The sequence below is a fragment of the Lissotriton vulgaris genome, chromosome 3_2 (assembly GCF_964263255.1).
Source record: "Lissotriton vulgaris chromosome 3_2, aLisVul1.2, whole genome shotgun sequence".
Taxonomy (NCBI): Eukaryota; Metazoa; Chordata; class Amphibia; order Caudata; family Salamandridae; genus Lissotriton; species Lissotriton vulgaris.
This window is the reverse complement of record NC_141690.1, coordinates 271,452,441-271,476,720: the sequence shown is the minus strand read 5'-3', so window position 1 is coordinate 271,476,720 and position 24,280 is coordinate 271,452,441. Positions and strand designations below refer to the sequence as shown.

At 47.3% G+C, this 24,280-nt stretch overlaps 1 non-coding gene across 1 annotated transcript; it reads right to left on the bottom strand.

Moving 5' to 3' along the window:
* Window positions 1-7,980: 7,980 nt before the first annotated feature.
* LOC147725665 (U6 spliceosomal RNA) lies at window positions 7,981-8,087 on the bottom strand. The gene has a single exon (XR_015309848.1). It is a non-coding gene; the product is annotated as a U6 spliceosomal RNA (small nuclear RNA).
* Between the last annotated feature and the right edge of the window lie 16,193 nt (window positions 8,088-24,280).

Sequence of the window (24,280 nt, the reverse complement as noted above, 5' to 3'; positions counted from 1 at the left end):
GTGAGGACTGCAACAGAGATCGCAGTTGTGAACCGGACCAGGCACCAGCCCAGACACTACTATTAGACAGCATCAGGCTATCTATGCGCAGACGTCCGACCGGACAAATGCGGCCCCGTAATTATTAAGACTAGATTCACTAAAGATGTGGCCCCAGCGCTCGGCTGACGCCAGAACTGTTATAAAAGATTTGCGAGTCTTTATCAGCACGTACGCTATTGGCATGCTACATTCTGACCAGGGTCCTGCGTTTAGCTCTCGAGCTTACAAAGAAGCCATGACCAGCATGGGCATTGCATTTCGGTACTCTTCTCCCTTCCATCCTGAGGGAAATGCGGTTGTGGAAAGAAAAAACTGTGACATAAAGCAATCTATAACAGCGAGGGTATTAGGTTCGGGTGATGGGTGGGTCAAACATCTAACAAGTGTCCAACGTAGTCTTAACAATCTGCCAAGAAATTCTCTAAAGGGTTTCACTCCATACGAACTATTGTTCGGCACTAGAATGAAAATCCAGGATTTAGATTGTCAAACTTCAGTGGTGGAAGAAAAAACCTTTGATATCAAAGATTGTTTGGCTGTTTTACAGGACTTGAATGAAACAAGAAAAAGTCTAAGTAACATAAAGTCTAAGCTAACAACCACTGAAGAACCACCTGTCCCAGCAAGACCTGTCTGGATTCCAAAGATTGGGGATCTGGTCAGAGAAAAGATCGCGGTGAAGAAGGAATTTGGGCCTTTCTAGAGAAAAGCAGTACCTGTCTTAGCTGTCAGCGGAACAAGATCAGTAGTACTACCGCCACTTGCTGGTAAAAAGGAGAACAGAATTACATCCATCGACCTGCTGAAACCACAATCATGTGGCCAATAATAAGTAGCAGGCCCAGTGGACTCCCAAGAAGTAGCAGAAGACCAGATTTTGCTACATTCCAAGAGGTTCAAACTGAAAGACTAATCACTTTCGATAAACCTTCAGAGAAAAAAAAGGACTATGCAACAAAGCCATGGAACTTGTGCCTCTTGAAACCCAAATTACAACAGTTCAGGAAGAAACACCAGTCTACAACGATGTAGCCTCGGACTATACAAATGTAACAAGAGAAAATGCAAAGATCAATGGAAATCCGGAGGCAATCCCACCAATTGCCAGAACTGCACCTAGCTACTTTATCAACTTTGATGATTTTTCCGATGATCCGAGGGAACATGGAGACAAGCCAGCAACAAAAACTTTCAAAAAGAAAATTATAGAGCTTTTTCATCAACTCAAAGAAACATATCTGATTTCCCCTTGGATTGAACTATGGATTGTGTTAGGCGTACTTATCCTACTACTTTGGCTAATCTTAGCTTTATTTTTGGGAAAATGTATTGATGGAAAATACAGTACAATGGACACAGCAAGTCAGAACATCAACTTGGTCCTGAAACTACACAGATCCTCTCACAAAGAGAAAAGAGAACTATCATCAGTGAACATCACAGCAAAGCCTATACCTGGTGGTATAGCATGGGACAGAACTGACTATGAAATCTATGGCCCGGTAGAGCTCTTGAAGTATCCACACCAATTCAAGATTTCATTAAGTGACTTTGTGACACCAAGTTCTTTCTCTGATGATTGGGACTTTGAAAATATTAATAATATGATGTCAGATTTAGAAATGTCAGCAAAATTTACAGAACATGATTATTTACAGGGTTCATCGAATTATGAAGAAATGTATTGCTACAACCACTATGGTCATCATTATCTGCATAAATCTGCAAATCCTAGAAATGTTTTTACTTATAATCAATGGGAACATTGTTCAACTCCACCAATAGGCAGTTCGAAAACATTTTATGAAAAATTCTCATACTTTTCATGGTTTAATTACACTGATCCAGAAACGTTTTATTTCAAAATATTAAATAAGACAGGAATGAAAAACATGTTGACAAATACTAAATTGATTTATTCTGAAAAATGTTATGATAAAATGTCTACATTAAGGGGCTGATCATGATGGAGGATTTTCCGCATCCTCCGGGCCAGCGGAAGCCACCGCCGGCCCGGAGGATGCGGAAAATCCTCTGCGGACCCACCAAAGACCCACCGCCACATTAGGATGGCTGGTGGGTCCTGGTTTCAGTCCGCCGCTTTTCCGCCGCGGTCGACTTACAACCGCGGCGGAAAAGCTGTAACATGGCTGGCGGTGTCTATCAGACACCGCCAGCCATATTAGGATGGTGTAAAAGTGCAGTGGAAAAGCATACAGACTTTGACTTAAGGGGCCCGTTGCAGGCCGCCTGGGTAAAGGGGGGTGGGGGGTGCACATGGGGGGTACCCATGGTACCCCTCGCATTTGTATGCAGAAATCAGCAGGCACCACGCGGTGCCTGCCGCTTTCTGCATACAAATGCAATGTATGCATTTTTAACATTGCGGCGGGTGCAGCTTGAAGCTGCACCCGCCGCAATGTTAAAGATAGAGAATGTGACCGCCACCCTGGCGGTCACATCCTAATCTGCACGGAGGGAACGCCGTTGCCCATGCGGATGTTCCCTCCTACTCTGGGGTCGCGGACGGACGCGATCCTAATGAGCCCCTTGGTTTTGAGTTTTGGAAAAACAACATTGAAACAAAAGCTATCTGGGGAACAAAAGATTGGCAGGTAGAAGGTCTAGAAGCATTATTCAGAGCCTGCATGATCCCAGAACAAATAATGTTCCAAAATGACACAATTCAGCAAACACCCTGTCTTGGTTTAGCCAAGATAAAAGATTTAAATAACTCGTCTATAACAAAACCTATGCCTGATAAAAACACCACTACAGATGAGGGGTTAGACGTGTCCTATATTTTAAAATAAAACAGAACAAATCCTGATTGGAAAAAATGGTTGATCTGGCCCATAGACACAAATAACTGACAAAATAGATTCCTGAACATAATACAGGGGTTCAAACAGAACAGGCCAGACCCTAGATATTCCCAGAGACAACATCCAGGGATAGTTACAACATATAGTGTAGGAAAACTATGCCTTGACTGGCTACAGAAATCCACACTTCTCGAAATCAAGCAACACTTAAGTTTACTTAAAGAAGGTGCTGACTTGCGAGATTTCATAATGGGACCTAGCAAACAGCGTCAAAAACTTTTCATATATGCCGGTATATACGCAGCTTACAATGAAGCTTGGAAATTGAAACTGCAGAAAAAATACGGGAAATTGATCGTATTAATTTGGAGAAATCAGTTTCTGTAGTGGACAAAGGGTTAACAACTCTGTCCTCCAGAATCTATTTACTGGACAGCATTGTATCATCTGCTATTATATAATAGAGCAGGACATGCTAATGTTACAACATGGCCAGTCCTAATTACGTTCTATTGTACGGCTAGGCTGGACGTTGCAAAACCTGCGTTCAGGATATGTGCCATGACGTTTAATCAACACAACGTCATTGTTTTCTATCTTTAACCTTACTGATAAACAAATCAGTTTGGCACTAAAAGGAGCAGACTAAACGATACTGAGCATTGAAAAACTTGAGAGATTACCTTTGACAATGTCAGAAAGACCTGTCATTGAATGGATAATACATGGCACCTTTACAATCCCGATAACAACTTTTCAGTTTCAATACTGCCACAAATATATACCAGCAGGCCTGTATGAAAGGTTGGGTAAAGGATACATCAAATCGATCTGGAATTTACCTTATACACACAAATGTTATAGTGAAGGGAAAAAAGAGGTATTTCTTAGTGGTAATGATTGTAAAAAATCACTAAGCAGTACACTCCTGTGTCAAGGTATTAACTTGCATGGGGCCTGTGAAGGTTCATCAAACAACCTTTCATGTCATCTGCAGGGCACCCCTACTACACAGATAGAGCCATTTTTCAGACAACTATCCAACGGTAGCTACTTTCTGATAAGTGATCACAGCTGCTGTGGCATGGTGCCAGGAAAAGCCTATCTCGTAACTGTAACATCCACGGTCATTTGCTGTATGCAAGTATTGTATCCAAACAGCAATCCAGACATGGAGGCGGCAATATGGCCTTATGTGAATATCTCTTCTATTCAAATTGATACTTTAAGCAGAATGAAGTCTATTCTTTTACAGACAACCGTGCCTTTAACCTCATCCAAAGAGACGTATGACTTACAGGTTGCAAGGACAGCGGCAGAGATACATACCCTATTATCGACAAACTGCCCCGTGCATTTCGTAGAAATGTTAAGTCAAATCTTAAACATGTCAGATACCAGTGGCATCGTGCATGTATTTAAGACAATTTTTTCGGGACTGCTAACACCCTTCGAAGCAGCTCTTGGCATCTTCCCGAATTTTGTGCATTCGCTCTTCGGTGGCCTGCCTCTTATTTTGGGACTCATAGCAAGAATTTTATTTTTGTTCCTTCTGCTCCGATATGGCAAGCCAAGTCACAGACTAAACTCTGGCTACGATGGAAGAAACAACCCTAGCAATACGATACAGAGAACGTATCACTAAAGTCCTCGGATTGGCCCGGCTAAGAGATCTGAATACTACCTGGTTTCTTTCATTCAGACCAATTTGGCAAAATTGCATCTTACCTGTGCTTCAATGTCTGCTATACGGAGAAGAATGCGTGTTGGACGTTTGTCTTACACTACCATCAGCAGTACCAATCAATATCAATGCTTTGCTTTGTCTAGTAACGACTCATGCAACGTGTTGTCCCCAGCGGCTACCTATTCTGATGACGGCATTTGTTGAGACTTCACCATTACGATTAGGTGGCGGTGAGGTACGAGATAAAAGCGGCACCACACAGGTACAACCTTCTGTGAACATTGCTGATCCTGACATCAATGATGGCAATGCATCGCACATATGCACTATTTCTACCTTTTCAGAGTTGGCCCAACTTTTACCTACTGTTGTAGACGCATTTTTTACCGGCCTATCAGAAGTAATGTTCTCCCCTAACAACGAGAATAATATTTGAAAAAGCGAGCTCACAGCGTTCCCTGAACTCTGAATTCGGCCTTCAGTTTTGATAAACAGAACTCTAAAAAGACAGTGGAACTATATTTTTTCTCCCTTCCCGAGAACAAAGTTATTTTTCCCAAATTTCCAAAATATTTACTGTTTTTTGGCACATGGTACTCTGCTTAAAGTAGAACTATTCTTAGAGAACAGAAGTTCTATTTTTAGAAACTCTAGAGACAATATTTCGAATCAGCCTCTAGCCTATGTACAATCTTGTATAACTATGTGATAAAATGGTCTCGACCTTTTTTCTATATTCAGAGACATTTCATAAATGTAATTTTCGCAATTCATTCAGCCAATATTTATATTTGCATTTCCTGAATGATAACTCTGCTTGAAAGCGTACAGTATAATACTCATTTCGTGTGTCTATACCATTTCAAATGCATCCATTGTATTTTGGGGTAGGCTGGAAAACACATGCATACCTATATGTTTATATATTGCTTAGTATTTAGTAATGATGGACATTATACGTGGAGTGGGTGTTGTGAATGTATCTAGGACCCTAATTAAATATTCCTGATTCATGCCCTTATGTGGTTATGATAAATTGTGTCCTTATGAAGGTATAAGAATCATACCCATATATAGTCATAGCCCACGCAGCCCAAATACGGCAAGGCTACTTCCCTAGATTCCTAGAGAGCACAACGAGTTATTTCGACACACCAAACCTCCAGCAACCTGGAAATTCCCCATGTCTTTGTTTTGATTTGTCATAGAACTCCTGCGAGCACTAAAAGAACAGCCAGTTCTTAGTGACATCTTTTATTGATGTCTTATGTCCAACCTTACGTCAAACACGGCACCTTCCAGGTATAAATATACCAACACTTGCCTTAAGCAACACACGGTGGTGTGGAGCAGAGCGGCTATCTACTTATCCGAAGCCCAGCTGATGCGAGAGCCGAAGGAAGCCGTCCCTCCCCTTTGACAAACCGGGAAAGAAGTTGTCTTTTCTCACGCCGAGAAATCCAGCTCCGGTGTTTCCAGTCACCCTTGCGGGTTACTGGGAGATCGAGTCCTGAGAAACGAGATACAAGACCTCCTTCATTCTATAACCAAGGTAAGGAGTGATTCAAACCTTAGAGAGAATTCTTGATTCAGATTCTTGGCAAAAACCCAACTTAACTTAAAACTGCAACTAACTTACTCCTTCCCACGTATTAGGCTTAGGTCAGGTACACCGGGGTAGGCGTATCTTAGAAGCACCAGTTGAGTTCGTTAGTCAATGTTTTTATGTATGTAAATGCCCCGGTTACTTACCGGTAATCTTCATTACTCCGAGTATAGTCTTCCTCGCCACATGATTTACATAGTGAGCTTTAGCTCCACAACAGAACCCTCCAAAGCAAAAAGAAACTACCTCCCACCCCCTCCCAACATGGCCGACCAGTCCCACCTGACCTCTATAAGAGGCGGGCCGGCCCAACCAATCAGCCTGATCTACCAAGCAAACAATGAAGCCGATAGCCAGACAGGGAGGGGGGAAGGGAACTCATGTGGCGAGGAAGACTATACTCGGAGTAATGAAGATTACCGGTAAGTAACCGGGGCATTACCTCCTCGTTAGTCTTCCTCGCCACATGATTTACATAGTGAGCAAATACCCAAGCCAACAAGGCTTCATTGCCCACCATAACCACAACACCACATGGTGATGCAGAGAAACCAACCCAAGGTTGATGTAAACAACTGAAAGGAAAACAGGGCCCACAGGAAACCTGAAATCAAGACCTCCAGAAAAAGGAGGCCAACCAGGAGTCGCAGCTCCAGCACTCCGAACGGCCCCAGCGAAGACCCCCCCGGGACTGCTAGAGACCCACGTACCAGGCGGGTGATGACCACGCCGAAGTCAGACAAAACTCCACAGAGGAGACACCCACTAAGGGGGCCCAGGGGACAGAGCCACACCTCGCAGACCGACCCTGGGCCCCCGCCGGATCCACCGAACCCAGCGAAGCGTAGGGAAGGATGCCAGCCTGTGTAAGCCCGCGAACCATGGAGGAACGAGGGCAAGTGGCCCGAACGAAACGGGTGTAATGGCTGAGTGGACAGTGGGATTTGTACCTGTGACCTTGAGGTCAAACACAGTCCCCTGCAGTGCAGTTAGTCCACTGAGCCACCAGACCCGGTTACCCCTCAAAAGGCATAACACAGGTCATCCCACCGGGAAAGGAAAAACGTGCGGCTAAGAGAAGCCAAAACAGCACGCCGAACAACCAGCCCGGACAAGGGAGGAACCACGCTGGTCGGAAAAAGCGGGAAGACGCCACCCGAGTTCGAGGCCCCAGGGAAAGGACCCCGGGAAGGACACGGGGGACATGCCGGAGGTGCAACCCCGTCCGGCAAAACCCGCAAGTAGGGCGGGGAGCGGAGGAACGACCCCCGCACGCCCATCCGCCCGGCAGACACCAACGCCACCAGGGAAACCTGACCGGCTAGGAACCGCCACCGAGGGCCGGGTCCCAAAAGGGCGGGCCCCGAAGAGCTCGTAGAACGAGAGAGGGAGTATGCAAGGGTATTGCGATGTGCCTGGCGCACGTATCGCCCAAAAGGCAACAAGGTGCGTGCCTCGGGAACCCGACCAGGTATTCCCTTGCGAGATCTCCCATCCAGGTACCAACCAGGCCCGACCCAGCTTAACCACTGAGATCGGACGAGAACAGGCGCCGTCAGGGTGGTACGACCGTAGGCTGCAGGATACAAGGTGAGAGTCAGGCATCCCGCCACAAGGGGCCCAAGTGGAGAATAAGCAAGCATCCGCCCAGAGATGCAGAGTGTGAGCCCGTGAGACGAGTAGGCACCGGCATGAGAATTCTCGAGCCCATGGAAGCATTGAAGCCCAAGACCCACCGTTAGGCGGGGAATCGAACTCAGGTCCCGGACCAATCTCAGCTACCGGGACTGCTGCCTCCAACCCCTGAGCTACACGTCTCCACTAACATGGAACGCTCCACGAATCCTGCGGGTCCTCCTTGTGCAGGAGCCGTGCCAATCTACTCTGTATCTTTCCAAATATGTATACGTGCTGCCGAAGCGAGCACTGGAATGCCTGCGGGAGCCCAGCAGCAAAGCCACAACCCCCGAGCCAGCAGCGTCCTCCGCTCCAGATCCAGGCCTGCACAAGGAGGCAGGCCAGCCGACAAGAGCCGGCTCAACACCGACGCCGAGAGCGGGGGACCCAACCACTGCACGGGAAGATCCGGGATCGGCCAGGAGGCTTGAATCGCCAGCCCGGTCAAAGGAGAGGGAACCCGGGGCGGTGGACCCCGCCGGGAACCAAAAACAGGAACGCCCCCACTGCCACGTTCCAAACAAGGCCATGCGCCGCCGGGCGTCCATGAGCACCCCGGCCCTGCCCAAGCGCCACCTGCCGAGGAACCGCGATCTCAGAGGGCACGGGGGAGATCCAGCAGACCGAAAGGCCACGCAAAAGACCGGTAATAAGGACCCGGAAGGAGGAGTAGAACCCGGGCCGGAGGGCCGAGCCCCCCTCCGTGAACAGAGACCTCGGAGGCAGACCGAGCCGAGGCCCTAGGCGTAGACACACCACCGGGGCAGGGCGAGACCATGCCACGAAGGCCAGACCCGACTCCGTCGGCCCCTGGGGGATAGACCGCCCGCGGGGCCTGGACCGGTGACACCCCCATCAGGGCGCCCAACCCGACCCAGACCCGGGGACCCAAGCCCCGGCAAATGGAAAGCCACACGAAAACGTGCAGGGGTCAAGCCAGTCACCTCCACGTGTATTCACAGTGCTGCCGAAGCGAGCACATCAAAAACGGCCGGCCAGGAAGACATCCAGCAACCCCCGAAGCACGAGGTGCTGAGCGGCCGCAGGAGAACACAACGCCAAACGACCCGGCGCCAAAGGACGCCCCCCCCCCCTGAAAGAACCAGAGGGAAGCACCGGGACCAGGCACACGCCCCCCCCGAAGGAGGCCAAGCCCGAGACGAGGACCGAAAGGGACCACCGGGCATGGGCCAGGAAGCCGACGGATGAGAGACACCGCCAGATGTGAAGCCATATACCCATGGGGGGGGGGGACAAAAACGAGGCCGTGAGGAAGCACACGGCCAGACAGGGAACCCCCAAGACCCACACCCGGCGAAGAAGATCCACCAGGCGGGCCAGGAGCACAGCTCCCCCCCAGGGCCAGAACGCCAGCCCAACGGAAGTACTCGCCACCGCGAGCGGGAACCCCCACTCTCAGGCCTTAACAGGTGAGGCACGGGAAGGGGCCGGGACCCCAACCCGTCGAGACGGTGGGACCCCGCGGGACAACCGCCAGACTAGCCAGCCCGGACAGCAAGCCCGAAGCGCCCCAGACAGTCAGTCACTCGGGGCGAAAAAGGGGGGTGGCAGAACTAGCCTGAGACTGGCCATAGCCGAAACTCGGGCCAGGACCTACACCGAAGCGCACATGATACAAAAATCGCGCACAATACCCCAGCCAGGGTACAAGGCGGCAGTCGAAAGCCGCTGTTTCCAAACATAATATATGTCTACGGAAAGTGCCATACCCCACTACGGGTATGTTGGCGCTGAAATACAGATGTTCGTTGTAACCCATCACGACCACAGATGGATGAAAGGCAGAGTGTACCAGTCGGTATACGAACCTGTGACCCTGAGGACAAACCCCAGTCCCTTGGAGGAGACCAGGCCACTGAAGCCCCGAGGGGCCGACGCGGAGGGCCCTCCAAAACCCAGAGGAAATACACAGTTCCCAGGGATTTCGAACCCAAGCCCCGCCGAGGCATGGGAACGAACCAGGGCCCGGGCTAAAATCCCAGGCCGTATGGCCGCCCGTAGAGGGAGGAGTACACTACCCCTCCACAGCGTGTCGTATGCACACAGCCCGGAGTAACCGGGATGTCAACAAAACTTGGTGGAAATGTCCACCTTGGGACACCCCTACAGCATAGGTGGGATCCGAACCCCGGCCTGCGAGGGCTGACCGCACCAAAAGGACCATCACCAAAGAGCTATAGCTCCGAAGTACACAGGGCTCCCCAAGGGACCTGATCCCAGGATGCACCGCGCCCCCATAGAGCGCGCCAGCGCAGCACAGTAAGCCTGGCCAGGAGCCAACGTCAGGACACATGTAGAGGCAAGAAAGCACCTTGTGATGCCTGCCACCGTCAAGCCCCACAGGGTCGACATACAAAACGCAGTGCCCTAGGAACCGAAACAAAATGAAAAACGTCCCTACCGAGGAGCGAACACCGGCCCCTCGAGGATGGGGCAGACGCGCCCTGCACGCCGCCCAATACGCTGAGGAAGCAGGATCCGCGCCAGCCCGATGAAGGACCACATTGGCCGCACCTGGCGGCAACCAAACCCCGCCCTCGAGAGGCGGGAGGTGGGAGGTGCACGTCGGCCAACTCCAGCGCGGCAAACCGCCGCGACCCGTAGGGTCCAAAATGAAGTGAGGCGGCAGCGCACAGCGCCGCGAAAAACCGTGCTGCCGGGGGGAGCCCCCGGACCCGTCAGATCCCCGAGGACCCGCCGACCTAAAAGGTAGGACCGCCCCGAGTAGGGAACCTCGCGCCGTCCCGTTTTTAACGCACTGCAAGCACCAGTCCGATGACCGCCAATCGAGATCCCACTCCTCAGGCACAGGGATCCGAGGCGCAGGAGAAATGAACGGACTCCGTGGGGCAGACACACTTCTCACACGCGCCTGTCGCCTCAGTTCCAAGACAGTTAACCTGCGCACAGGAATCTCTTGGCAACGTAGGCAGAGCAACAGCGCCACCTGGTGACCCGAGTCTGCGCCCCTCCCCACCATTATAGTGGGAACGGCGGCCCTTTAGAGAGGGGAATACTCATTGATATGAGCAGGAAGATTACTTTATTGAAAACACCGTTTAAAAACATCCCTTCACAGCCTGACCGACCTCCTGTCAGATTCGAACTCTCAAAGTCGGCCCCTGACAGGTTTCCATTGGCCGAGTGCATGTCCAGGCGGCCCAAAGCCAGGCCCGAGGCACTGCCAGACATGGCGCAACTCCAGCCATTGCAACAAACGGAAACCTGAGTTTCCGGACTCGAACCAGGGTCCCCGCTTACAGCGGACCTCCTAGGCGTAGAGTCATTCTCAGAGGGGTGTATCAACCCCCCGCATGTATCCACATACAGGAGAATGCGCAGGGCCCAAGCGTCCACCTAATGGGTAGGGCCCCACTGTAACGACCGGGGGAGCCACGGGAATGTACAGTCACCCCACACCCCCGGCCGCCCCCCCCCCTGTAAACCCTTGGCACGCTAGAGCAGCACCTAACCGGCCCCACAGGACCGGGGGAAGGAAGAGGGGGGGGGATTTAGATAGGTATAAGGCACTCGAGACCGCTAGAGCAGGTCCTCCACCCTAAACCCCAAGGGCCAGCTCACGCCGGCCCATCTTACCTGAACAGTGCTCTGGAGAGAATCGTGCAGAACAAAAAAAACAGGCTGATTGGTTGGGCCGGCCCGCCTCTTATAGAGGTCAGGTGGGACTGGTCGGCCATGTTGGGAGGGGGTGGGAGGTAGTTTCTTTTTGCTTTGGAGGGTTCTGTTGTGGAGCTAAAGCTCACTATGTAAATCATGTGGCTAGGAAGACTAACGAGGAGGTAATATTTTATCCGTTTTAAAGTATCATATGGCTAAGAAACCATATCAATGCTTTTACAGTATTATTTCATAATACTCCTTTTACTGTACGCACTTTACTTCATGATAAGTATTGCAATTGTGGCAATTCATTTCTCTTGCATGAGAAAGAAGACTGCTCAATAAAATAACACCTTTTATTGAAAATGCCCGTCTCTCTATTTCTCTGCACCCTGTGAAATTAAGCATGCACGACTGACTGAGTGAAATAGCTGTCTATTGTTTTCACACGACTCTGGAGATATACTCCTTATTCTGGGGGAGCAAAGTTGTCATGTTATATGGTTGTCAGAAGATAATCCCTTCTCGTCTAAATCAGGGAAGTTAACCCCTCCCTATTCATTCGGGAAAGTTTCTAGTGACCTCTGAGCTTGCAAAACTAATTAAGTCTAACATAGTCAGTAGAGACCTAGATGACCTCACTCCTACGTTTACACTGCTGTTTATGTTATTCCAATGTGCAGAGCCTATTGGGAATATAGGAACTACACTACAACGGCTCATAGGAAATATAATATTCATTTATATCATATAGGAGAACGTATGCAGCAGAAGAGTATGGAGGGTATTAGGAGAGACCATATGCTCAGGGGGATGGCTGTGGACACATTTGACGGTAATACAAGAAAACTAAGGTAGAAAAAGGGTAATTAGCCCCCCTGAAAGATTGGCAAGGGGAGATTTAGGACCAAAAGTGACATTTGAAAAAAGAAAGTGATGGAAAAGAAGTACTTTTATGAATGGAAAGAAAAAGTGAGGATTAGCCATCAAGAACGGAAGGTGTCGGAGAAAGTACAGTGAGTTTTATTTCATAGAAAATGTAGCTTCTAAGTTGTTCTAATATGTAGAAGGAACACATTCAAGATTTTTGAACAGATATTTTAGAGCAATGGTTCTTAACCTTTTGGCTTCTGTGGTTCACTGTGAGTCCAAAGCTGTAACACAATAGGCAGCGATCTGTAACTGTTCTCAGCGTGTCCCAGACTTTATTATGTATCAATGGGCAGCGATCTGTAACTGTTCTCAGCGTGTCCCAGACTTTATTATGTATCAATAGGCAGCAATCTGTAACTGTTCTCAGCGTGTCCCAGACTTTATTATGTATCAACGGGCAGCGATCTGTAACTGTTCTCAGCCTGTCCCAACCTTTATTATGTATCAATGGGCAGAGTGTTGTAACAGGCTGCAGTGGGCCCAAGTTGTAGTATGTATAAATGGGCAGTGAGCTGTAACAGGTCTCAGTGGGTTCCAAGAGGTAACATAACATAACATGAGTATTTGTAAAGCGCATGTTCACCCAGAGGTATCTTGGCACTGAATAACAGATGTTTATTGTTACCCAACTCAATGATACTCATGTTATCGACCTCAGATGGATGAAAGGCTGAGTGGACCCGCCAGGATTTGAATCTGTGACCATGAGGTGAAACACAGTACCCTGAAGTGGACGCATTAGTTCACTCAGCCACCAGCCCAAGCTTTCTGATAACATGAATCAACGAGAAACAGACTGTAACAGGTCACAGGGGGTCCCAAACTGTAACATGTATCAATGGGCAGCGAGCTGTAGCAGGCCGAAGTGGGTCCCAAAATGTAACATGTATCTGAGGGCAACAATCTGTAACAGGTCGGAGTGGGTCCCAAGATGTAACATGTATCAATGGGCAGTGAGTTGCGGCAGGGCTCAGTGGGTCCGAAGCTGTAATATAAATCGAAAGGGCAGCGAGCTGTAACAGGCTGCAGTAGGTCTGAAGATGTAATTGCCGTTATTAGGCCCGAGCCGTGACACGCTCAAAGGCCTCATTGGCCTCGAGCAGCTCTGGGCATCAATCAGCCCCAAGTAGTCCCAGACATTAATGTGATTCCAGCTGTAATCAGCATCAGTGGGTCTCAAGGTGTAACAGGTATCAATTGCCTTCATTCGATAATACGCATCAATGGTCCACAAGCTCTAACAGGCATTAATGGACCCCAAGCTAGAATAGGCGTCAGTGGACCACAAGCTCTAACAGGCATTAATGGACCCCAAGCTAGAATAGGCATCAGTGGACCACAAACTCTAACAGGCATTAATGGACCCCAAGCTAGAATAGGCATCAGTGGATCTCAAGATTTATTTTATTTATTTATTTATTTGCAAACTTGTACCGCGCTAGGAATCGACTCCCTGCGGAGTATCTCCATGCCTTTGGCAGCATCTGAGAGCAAAAAGGCCCTGTCTTATATTTTAATTGCCCAACCAGAAACTAGTAATTGAACAGGAAAGTTTTTAGTTTTTTCCTAAAGGGAAAATGTTCCTTACATAATCTAATTTCATAGGGGAGTTCATTCCAGAGCTTCGGGCCTGCTACTGATAAAGCCCTTCCCCCTTGTCTAGTCTTCCAGAACCTGGGGACACATAACAATTCTCGATCTCCTGATCTCAGAGATCTTGAGGGGATGTATGGAATGAATTTTTTGGTTAGGTAATCAGGACCTTGACCAGTGAGGCACTTATGGATGATGCAGCAAGTTTTAAACATCACCCTCTGTTTCACTGTGAGCCAGTGAAGTTGATTTAGTAGCGGTTTTGAAGGAGTCCGGGCCGGGGCATTGAGAACAAGACGTGCAGCCGTGTTTTGCACGACTTGTAGTCTGGCAATGACCCCCTCATTGGCGGCTAGCATCAAACCATTACAATAATCCAGTCTACTCCGCACGAGCGACTGAACTAATGTTTTCCTGGTGGTATCAGGTAACAGGGGAAATACCCTTCGGAGAAGCCCGATAACATGGAAACAGGAGCTTACCACTTGATTGGAATGTTGTTTAAGGGCGAGCTCCTGATCCAATTTGACTCCTAGATCTTTCACTACCACTTTGGGCTCAGGGACTGGGCCAAGGTCTTGAGGCCACCAGTCAGGAGTCCACAGGCGTTTGGCTTCTCCAAAGAGCATCACCTCAGTCTTGGAGACGTTACACTGAAGGAAGTTTGCTGCCATCCAATGTGCCACTTCTTTCATCCCCCGGGCAAAGGAGTTACGCACTTCAGGAGTCATGATTTTAAACGGAAAGAGGAGTTGAGTATCGTCTGCATACGATACGGGGATGAACCCGTGGGATCTCATGATGTTAGCTAGGGGTGCCACGTAGATGTTAAATAACGTTGGGCTCAAGCAGGAGCCCTGTGGCACCCCCTTTGAGATCTCCACCTCCTCTGACTGGTAAGGACCCAGTATGACTCTTTGAGTGCGTTTGGTGAAAAAACTCCTTAACCAGGCCAGCGCCTTGCCTCCCAGACCGATGTCAATTAGTCTGGAGGTCATGATATCGCGTGACACAGTGTCAAACGCCGCTGACTGATCTAAAAGCACCAGGATAACGGAGTAACCTTTATCCTGTAGCATATGAAGATCGTCAGTGACAGACAGCAAGGCGGTCTCAGTGCTGTGCCTGGGCCTAAACCCCGATTGGGAGGGATCTAGTCCCCCGCGCTTTCGATGTATTTAGATAAGTACCGATTTACAAACTTCTCAGTGAGCTTCCCAAAAAAAGGGAGGAGGGAGATCGGTCTCAAGTTTGTCAGGTCGGTCCAAGGAATGGAGTTGTTCTTCCGTAGAGGCCTCACCAGAGCATGCTTCCAGTCTAGGGGGACTTCCCCTGTACTCAAGGATAGATTGACTACCTGCCGAATTCCAGCACCCAGATCGTCAATCAAGAGTGGCATGACTCGTGCTGGGATAATATCTGAAGGGCACCCGCTCTTTGTTTGGGTGATTAGAGCAATTATCTCCTCCATTGATATTGGCGGGAATTCTACAAGCTTGCTAGCCTTGTTTTCCGTTGCGCTAAAGTGTGGCTGAACCACACTGTCAACAGTTCCCATGTTATTGGGGGTGGATTTGGAGGCTAAGATCTTAGCATAAATGCCTTCTATTTTTCTGACAAAGAACTGTGAGATGTTGTTACAAAGTTCCTAAGAATCAATCCCCTCAGTCTCACAGGCCGCGGGCTTGGTAAAGGTTTGTAAGATTTGATAGAGGACTTTAGCATTTTTACCAGCTGCTGATAATTGGGCTGCTATATGATGTTTCCGAGCAGTCCGAATAGCTTTGTGATAGCTTTTTAGTGAAATCCTATGATTTTCTTTATCCTCTGCCTTACGTGTGACTCTCCATCGTTTTTCTAACTTCCTCGCAGTTAGCTTTAGTTGTCTAAGATCGTCTGTAAACCAGACTTCTTGTTTTGGGGCAGGCCGTGGTTTATATGTTCTAAAAGGAACAACGTGATTTATAGTTGTGGTTACAGCTTCATTAAATTTGGCTAATGCAGTGGTGACATTGTCCCCACATTCAACCCAATTGGGTTCTGTGTATTTCCCCCTAAAGCTCTCTGGTGTCTCTGGATGAGCGTCACAGTACACCATGTGCCTGGGTACGAGTTGCTTAGTATAATTACTGATTCCAGCTGGTTATGGCCCCCCTGCAACATGCAACGACGAGCTTGTGTTTCCAGAATGGAGAAAGATGACGTAGACACGAAATTACCAGGCACTTTACTGCAAATGGATATCTATAGTTCCAGGGAAATTTTTTCTCCCATTTATCACCTTAATTGACTACGTGGGTAATTTGATCCGTCAGGGAGGCAGTGTGGTTGTGGGTGGGGGTGTAGCTCCATGGTTTACTGCCCAGGCCTCTTTTTACATTTAAGGTACTTGTAGTGTCGAGAAGCTCCGCCCAGAGATTGTCACCTCCATGGACAGGTGTGGGGATTTCAACATTTTTTTGATCTTATGAAAGCGGAACCTTTCTTTCTGTGTCTCTCACTTCTCCCCTTTTGAGCACAGGATCTTTCCTAGCTACTTTTGCCCATTTTCATTTTCCTATTTCCTGAGCTCGGAGACACGTGAAATGTGTTGCCAGGGTAATAATGCACCTTGACAGCTGGAGCAGGCACTACACATGCCCCACCAGCAGGCGGCGTGTATCCTGCAGGCCTCCAGGCCTTCACTCCAGGGGCAACAGTCACTGAAAGTACCAGGAAAGAGGGAACGGTTCTCACACCAAAATCACCCTCAATGCACCATTAAACTGTATATCATCATTAAGGCTGCCGGTTTTATGGTATTTATTTTTTTGCCATTTCCGTCTGTATTTATCCATATTTATTTTTTGGGCATTTTAACTGTATTTATCCACATTTATTTTCCCACAAGAGAAAGACGACACTGCAGCTTGTACTTTTCCACATTTATTTAAATTGACAAGAAGTGTATTTGTAAGGGGGTGGGGCAAATTTTACTATTTTCGTTGGTGCATTGAAAACAACTTTTCTTGAGAAGCTATCGCCAACAGGTGTGTGTGTGTGGGGGGGCAGTTAATGGGACTTTATTTCTTGTTTACTTATTTAAAAATGTATCGATTTAAAATGATATAGACCGTATAATTTAAATTTTAAGTTTGTTTTGCCATGTCAGCATAATATCCAACTTAATTAACTAAACTGAAACTGAACGCTCAATAAAACATTAATAAATCCGGCTGTAGTGTGGAAAAAAAACTAGGGAAAACATATTGGCCTTTCTAGACAAAGTATATATGAGATAAATAATTGTATGCAATGGTTCAGTGTGCATTTGAGATGTAATACAGTCCTGCACTGCAATGCAAGTGATCTATAGGAGGTGGAATGATACAAAATAGCCTATGGCCAGAGGTGAGAAATAAATGGTCTTCTGTGAGCAGCCAGACCCCACCCTGTCTAGATTTAAGATATTTGGTAACAATAGGTGTATAATAGGGGCACTGTTAAGCCGGGCCTAAAAAGAGCATATCTGGGTTTACTAACTGCATAATGTCTTCTATACATAGGTAAGGGCGTCATAGCATAAGCACCTACACCTACAGGGATCAGCGTTCATACTTGGGACCAGGGCCGGCTTTAGCGCTGGTGGCGCCCTGTGCGACAATGTTTGTTGGCGCCCCCAATGACCACCTCCACCACGGATTCTCTCACTAGCAGCCTTTAACAGTGACCAAGTCTCCATAACCAGTCTCTCAGATGCATTGAATTCGTTATATAGCGCTACTCATACCAGTAAAGTATGTCAGAGCACTTTGCACCACACACACATTACACAGACAATCGATCATACTTGTGTAAATCAGTGTATAGGAAATGCTACATAAGCCAAAGGTCTAAAAGTGTAGGAGTCACATGTCATCCATACTGGTAGGCAGTATAGTTTAGGAGTGCTTGGTGTGGAGAAGCACAAACTCAGAGTTGGACAAGAAACCACATAGTTGGGAATTTTCTTTAATAAGAAGAATCCAATCCTACCCAATGTAACCTTTTTTGCAACATGAATCAATGCTCTATACTTTGCCGTGCTCCAGGGCAAGCCACTTCGGCTCCATACCACCCCTGACTAAACTCAGTTAATCTATCGTAAAGGGCACTTAAAAAATATTTTCCTTTTGGAGATGGGAACTGGAGTACGGAGGAAAAGAACGGTATGTCTGTCATGATGTCACCGGGCCTGTAACTAACTAAACATCTGTTTTTTTAAACTCCCCATTGGAGTTCTGGACTTTTTGGTTCCGTCCAGAGGTGTCAGGGAACAACACCCAAAGACCCCGGAGTTCCACCTGCCTTGGTGCGCAAATGAACAGAAACACGGGCTTCTCGATGGTGGCGTCAAAGACCAAAGGTTTATTACTGCAGGGACACAGAAGTCACAGAATCTACACACGGGCAGAGACTAGGAGCCTGTTCGATTTGTACATTGAGGGTTGCTCCTTATATACTAAAAATTGTGCTTCAGGCAAATATTTCACATGCTAGTACATTCCTAAACCTTTGTGTCTTAAACAATAAATATTTGGCGTTACACAGGAACTGTCGATAATATCTGATGCCAAACATCAAGAAGAGGGGTTCCCACTAGTCCATCACAATCCCTTGTCAATATTGCATTCAAGAGCTGGACCGCCTCATTGTAAAGTTCGTTACCTCCCCCTAATAAAGGCCCAGAAGGAAAGGAGCAGAGCCAGGTGCAGAAGATAGAAAAGCGGGATAAGAGATGTTTGTGGGTTGTAAATGGGCAAGGCTACCGGCTTCGGCCGCCTAATCATGATCGGAACAATGGACACGAGAACCAGTTCAGGTGGGCTGGCCTCGGGCAGAGGAGGCAGCCTTTGTCGATTCATGCAGCTACAGCGTGATCTGGTTTAAGACACACGTGTCATGAAAGAGGTGAATCTCCGGCTAAGGCTACGTGTCCTTAATCGAAATGAAGTGATCAGAGGTTATTGCATATGTGAGGGCAAGAAACACAAAATGGCGGACATGATCTAAGATGGATGCCGTGGGTAGATCAGAAATGTGTTCATAACAGGAGTGCTCTTGCTCGTATCGTAGCGAAAACACCAGGATAGGCTAAATGGATCATTTGCGGTTCGTTGATACTAATATTATGTATTTCCGACAAACTTGAAAACACGGGTTCAAATCGTCACGGAACCTCAGACCCTCCTTTTGCCCTTACATAGGCAATTATTCAGTCTATATCAGAGTCTAGTTCTATACTCATCAGGTCAGTGACATGTTGTTGTATCATCATCCTTTCTCGTGCCTTTTCTCCAAACGCAGGTGGTTTTCTGAGACAAGTTGCAGCACAAAAACTACACAGAGCAGGACCACACTGGATAATCAGGCAGCATGATAATAGAAATACTAAGATGACACCGATGACCATTAGAACCTTCCATCCCCACGCTGAAATCAGAGTCCAAAACCACTCCATAAAGGACCAGTTTCCCTTGTCTACATGTATAGAGTCGGAAATCTTGTGTAGCTTAGAGATCGCCTCATAGACTGTTGGAGCATTATTAGGAATAAAGACACAGCAGCTCGATTGGATCATTCTGCATACCCCACCTCGATCTGCAAGTATAACATCTAGAACCATACGGTTCTGCAACGTCATGAGTCTATCCGCCTGAAGCTCAGCTGTTAGATTGCTAAGGGCACCAGCAGTTTCAGTAATAGTAGATTCAACTACCCGTGTTAGCTGACGTATGTTTCTACTATTGGCCATAGGCCCCCAGAACGGAAGGAAGCCTTTGAAGAAGTCTCCAGCTTCCTGACCGGCAGTATCTTCCTTGCTGAAGACACCTCTCGCTATTCTGGTTCTGTGGTAATCAGATGAAGCAGTGTATGTTGGAGGCAACAATCGAGCAATATAGCATGAACCTGAAAAGTCAGCAGGCAACCATGTATAAGCTCGGTCTCGACAAATGAAATAGGTACCCCTAGCAGTAAGGAAGGCAGGGGAAGAGTTAGCCGGAAACACATAAGTCTCAACGCACTCACTCTTCCCTAGCTGAGCTCTCGGATTTCTCCCATTACCTTGCAAACAGACCTGACCTCGGTGAGGTACGACCCAGATTGGAGTTGAGCTTTTACGCTTGCTTTCTCCTAAACTAAGGCAATACTCTGAAGTATTCCAACTTAAATACACTCGCAGTTCGTCTCTAGGGTAAGATGGAGTATTATTGACATCCTTGATCATGTCAATAATTCCCTGGACTAAAGCTTTGTTGGCAGAGTTATATCTAGTTGAACGTGGTGGACGCGGAGGATAGGTTTCAAGGGCATAAGCAAAGATGGTTTGAAGGGCCTGAAATGATCCATTGTAGCTGAAAGGCAAAACCAGATAGGGAATACCTTTATCCATAGTGTGGGGTATCAAGCCACACACCAAGCAGTCTGTAGTGTTAACTACCAGTTGGTGTTGGTGCAAGAGCTGTACAAAAGTGTTATTAATGAACTCTGTACGTCGGGCTTGCTCATGTTCAGGAAACGAGTGAAAAGTATGTATAGAAGAAACAGTAGAAGTAGCAGGATCAAGGGGAGGTACTGTAGTAACTGGCACAAAAATCAATTTTATACTAAAGACAATTCCACCCACCAATGTTGCTAAGATAATCAAAAATGTAACGGCACATTGCATCAAAAAGCATTTGCTACGAAGAATTCTGTACAGTCTGTTTCTGCGAACATAAATCACATTTTCTCGTTGCAGCGCAGGAAGCTCCATCTTCTACAATCCGCTTGCGACCACTGATGATGTGTACGTAGATGAAAATGCCTCTATCAGCCCTGGGAGTTCCCAGAACCAACAGAAAGATCGACCTTGTGTCAGACCCCTGCAAATTCAAACTAGGCACACAGCCACGACCCTACGGCTACCCAGACGGCAAGGCAATTTAAAAAACAATAAACAATAGCAAACTTCCTGGCTGAAGGCAAATGTTCAATATCAAATGTTCAATATATCAAAATCACAATATGCAGTTGCCTGCTTTATTTGTCCATGTTTCGTTTTCTCAAATTGTATCTCTGTTTCGCAGGTATCGTCTGATCGGAAAATAGTGTATCATTAGCAGCTGTTGTAGTGTTTAAGTTCGCAGATATCAAAGTGTCTTCTGATGCTGGAGACAAATGTTCAGTGTTCAAAAGAGTCTTTTCAGGAGGAGAGTCAGATTTTGGAGTGTCAGTAATCAATTCGGCATCGCTGAAAGGGATGAACTTCGGTGTGCTGTCAGTTTCGGAGGCACCAATTCCCTTTTTCACCCAGTTGTCGTAAGGTAGTGGCAAGGGTACACGCTTTACATGTGACGCGTGTACCCAGTGTTTGCGTCCAGCCACACGAACTGCTGTCCTTGTTGTCAGTAGGACCTGGAAGGGGCCGACGTAGCGGGGCTGAAGATTCTTTGTCCTCGCAAAATTTCTGACCACCACTTGGTCGCCGGGTTTCAGTTGATGCCCTGGACTCTCCGGAGGCTTTGGCAGTGCATCGAAAACCTGTTGATGAATAAGACTCAATTTAGCAGTCAAGTCGTAAAGGTAGTCTATCAACATAGGATATTCCAGCTGTCTGAACTCCCTTGGCCTTGGCACCCCCCAAATATTGGCAGGACGACCAAATACAATCTCGTAAGGGCTAAGCCCCACTCGAGAATGTACAGTCGCTCTTGTGGATAACAGAGCCAAAGGAAGTGCGTCTGGCCAAGCCAAACCTGTGGATGCCTGTATCTTAGCTATCTTCAGCTTGAGGGTGCCATTATAACCCTCCACTAGACCAGCTGACTGGGGATGGTTTGCACTGTGAAATTTTTGTTTCAAACCTAGGCCTGCACATACACTCTGCATAACTTTCCCTATAAACTCACTTCCGTTATCTGACCATACAATCCGTGGCATTCCATACCTAGGGAAATATTCTTTGAGAAGAATTTTGGCAGTTGATAAGGCAGAATTGTCCTTCAGTGGGTATGCTTCTATCCACCTGGAAAAAGCACACACCACCACCAAGACATATTTCAAATTATTACAGCGTTCCATGTGAATGAAGTCTAACTGAATCACTTCAAAGGGGCAGGAAGGAGGAGCGAAATGACCAGCTGGGGTTGGAGTTCCCTTGCCAGGATTATGCATCAAGCACACCATACAATTTTTCACCACTCTCTCTGCACACTTACTGATCCCATCATTCTTCCAGACTGGAGCCAACATCTTACAGATACCTTTAGAACTTATATGCGCTACTCCGTGCGCCATTGTCACTACTGCAAGCACATACGCATCGGGCAACATCCAACGCTGCTGTTCTGTCAAATCAATCCAACATCCATTCGAGTCCAACTTGCCCGTACTCTCTCTCCATACACGTTTCTCTTCCTCAGTTGCTTCTCTCTGAATCTCTTTCACACTTTCCATTGTATCTTCACACATCCCAGACTCAGCGATCCATCTTGCAGACGTTGCAACATACATTCTACTCATCATGTCTCTAGCTGTCTGTTTAGCAATTTCATCAGCAAAAGCATTCCCACGTCCAACATCATCCGTGATTGCTTTATGAGCACTGCACTTTACAATTGCAACTTCAGTCGGCAAGGTTAGAGATTCCAACAAGTCGTTAACTAGCTGACCATGTTGAATCTTAGTCCCATGGGACGTAATGAAACCTCTTTCTCTCCACAACCGGCCAAAACTATGGGCCACGCCAAATGCGTACTGACTATCTGTGAACACATTCACTCTCTTTCCCTCAGCTAAAGCACATGCTCTCGTTAGAGCTATTAATTCTGCAGCTTGGGCAGAATTCTGACTCACTCTTGCAGTCTCCACAATCGTCTTCGAGGTCGTTACCGCATAAGCAGCAGTCACATCACCATTCTCCAATTTAAAACATGACCCGTCCACATACAGCGTACCATCCGGATCGGGTAACGGAGTATCTTTCAAATCGATGCGTCCTTTTGTCTCTTCCTCCGTTTTAAAACAGCAGTCATGTGGCTCAGAATCACTCGACTCTTGATCAGTCGGCAACAGCGTTGCTGGATTCAATACATTACACCTTTTGATCTGAATATGACTCGCTAGTAATGTCAGCTCGTAACCAGATAATCTCGCACTAGTAAGGTGTTGTGTCTTCGTTCGGTTCATGAGTGTATCCACTGCATGAGGAACCATGACCACTAGCATGTTGTTCATCACCAAACCAGCAGATTGTCGAATGGAAGCCGCAGCTGCCGCTGTAGCTCTCAAACAACTAGGCAACGCTCTAGCTACCGGATCTAATGTTGATGAGAAATACGCACAAGGGCGTTGTTTATCACCAAACTTCTGTGTCAGGACACTCAACGCGCAACCTTCTCTCTCGTGAACGTAGAGCGTGAATGGCTTACTGTAATCAGGTGTACCCAATACAGGAGCTGAACACAAGGCTTTTCGTAATTCAGTAAAACTCTCTTGACATTCATCAGACCATGGCACCGGACTCGGAACATTTTTCCCAGTCAAAGCTACCAATGGTTTCGCTAAAAGAGAAAAATTTGGAATCCACTGCCTACAGTAGGAGGTAATACCTAAAAAGGCACGTACTTCTCTCTGTGTGCGTGGAACACTCATTTGCGTAATTGCTTTTATTCTTTCTGGGGTCAACTTCCTTCCCTCCTTTGACAAGAGATGACCTAGGTAGGTCACTTCTTGGCAGCAGTATTGCATCTTGGAAGGTGACACCTTGTGATTCAAATCAGACAAATGATGCAATAACGAAACTGTAGCTGCTTTGCAAGTTTCCTTGTCATCGGCAGCCACTAGAAGATCGTCTACGTACTGTACTAGGGCAGAACCTGGAGGAAGGACAAAAGAATCTAGCTGGCTTTTTAATGCTTGACTATAAATAGATGGACTTTCACAGTAGCCCTGTGGAGCGCGTTCAAATCTGAAACTTCGACCTCCTAGACAGAAGCCAAAAATATCCCTGCTTTCTTCGGCTATCGGAATGCTGAAAAAGGCATTCTTCAAGTCGATGACTGAGAACCAAGTTGCTGTAGCAGGAATCAATGTTAACAAGGCAGTAATGTCTGGAACCACAGGAAACTGCGGGACTACAATTTTATTAACTTCTCTAAGGTCTATGACAAACCTATATACTGGAGGTTTCGTAGGATCAGTTCGTTTCAGAATCGGTAACACAGGACTATTACAAACATTTCCTCGAGTTTCTTCAACCACACCTTTCTTAAT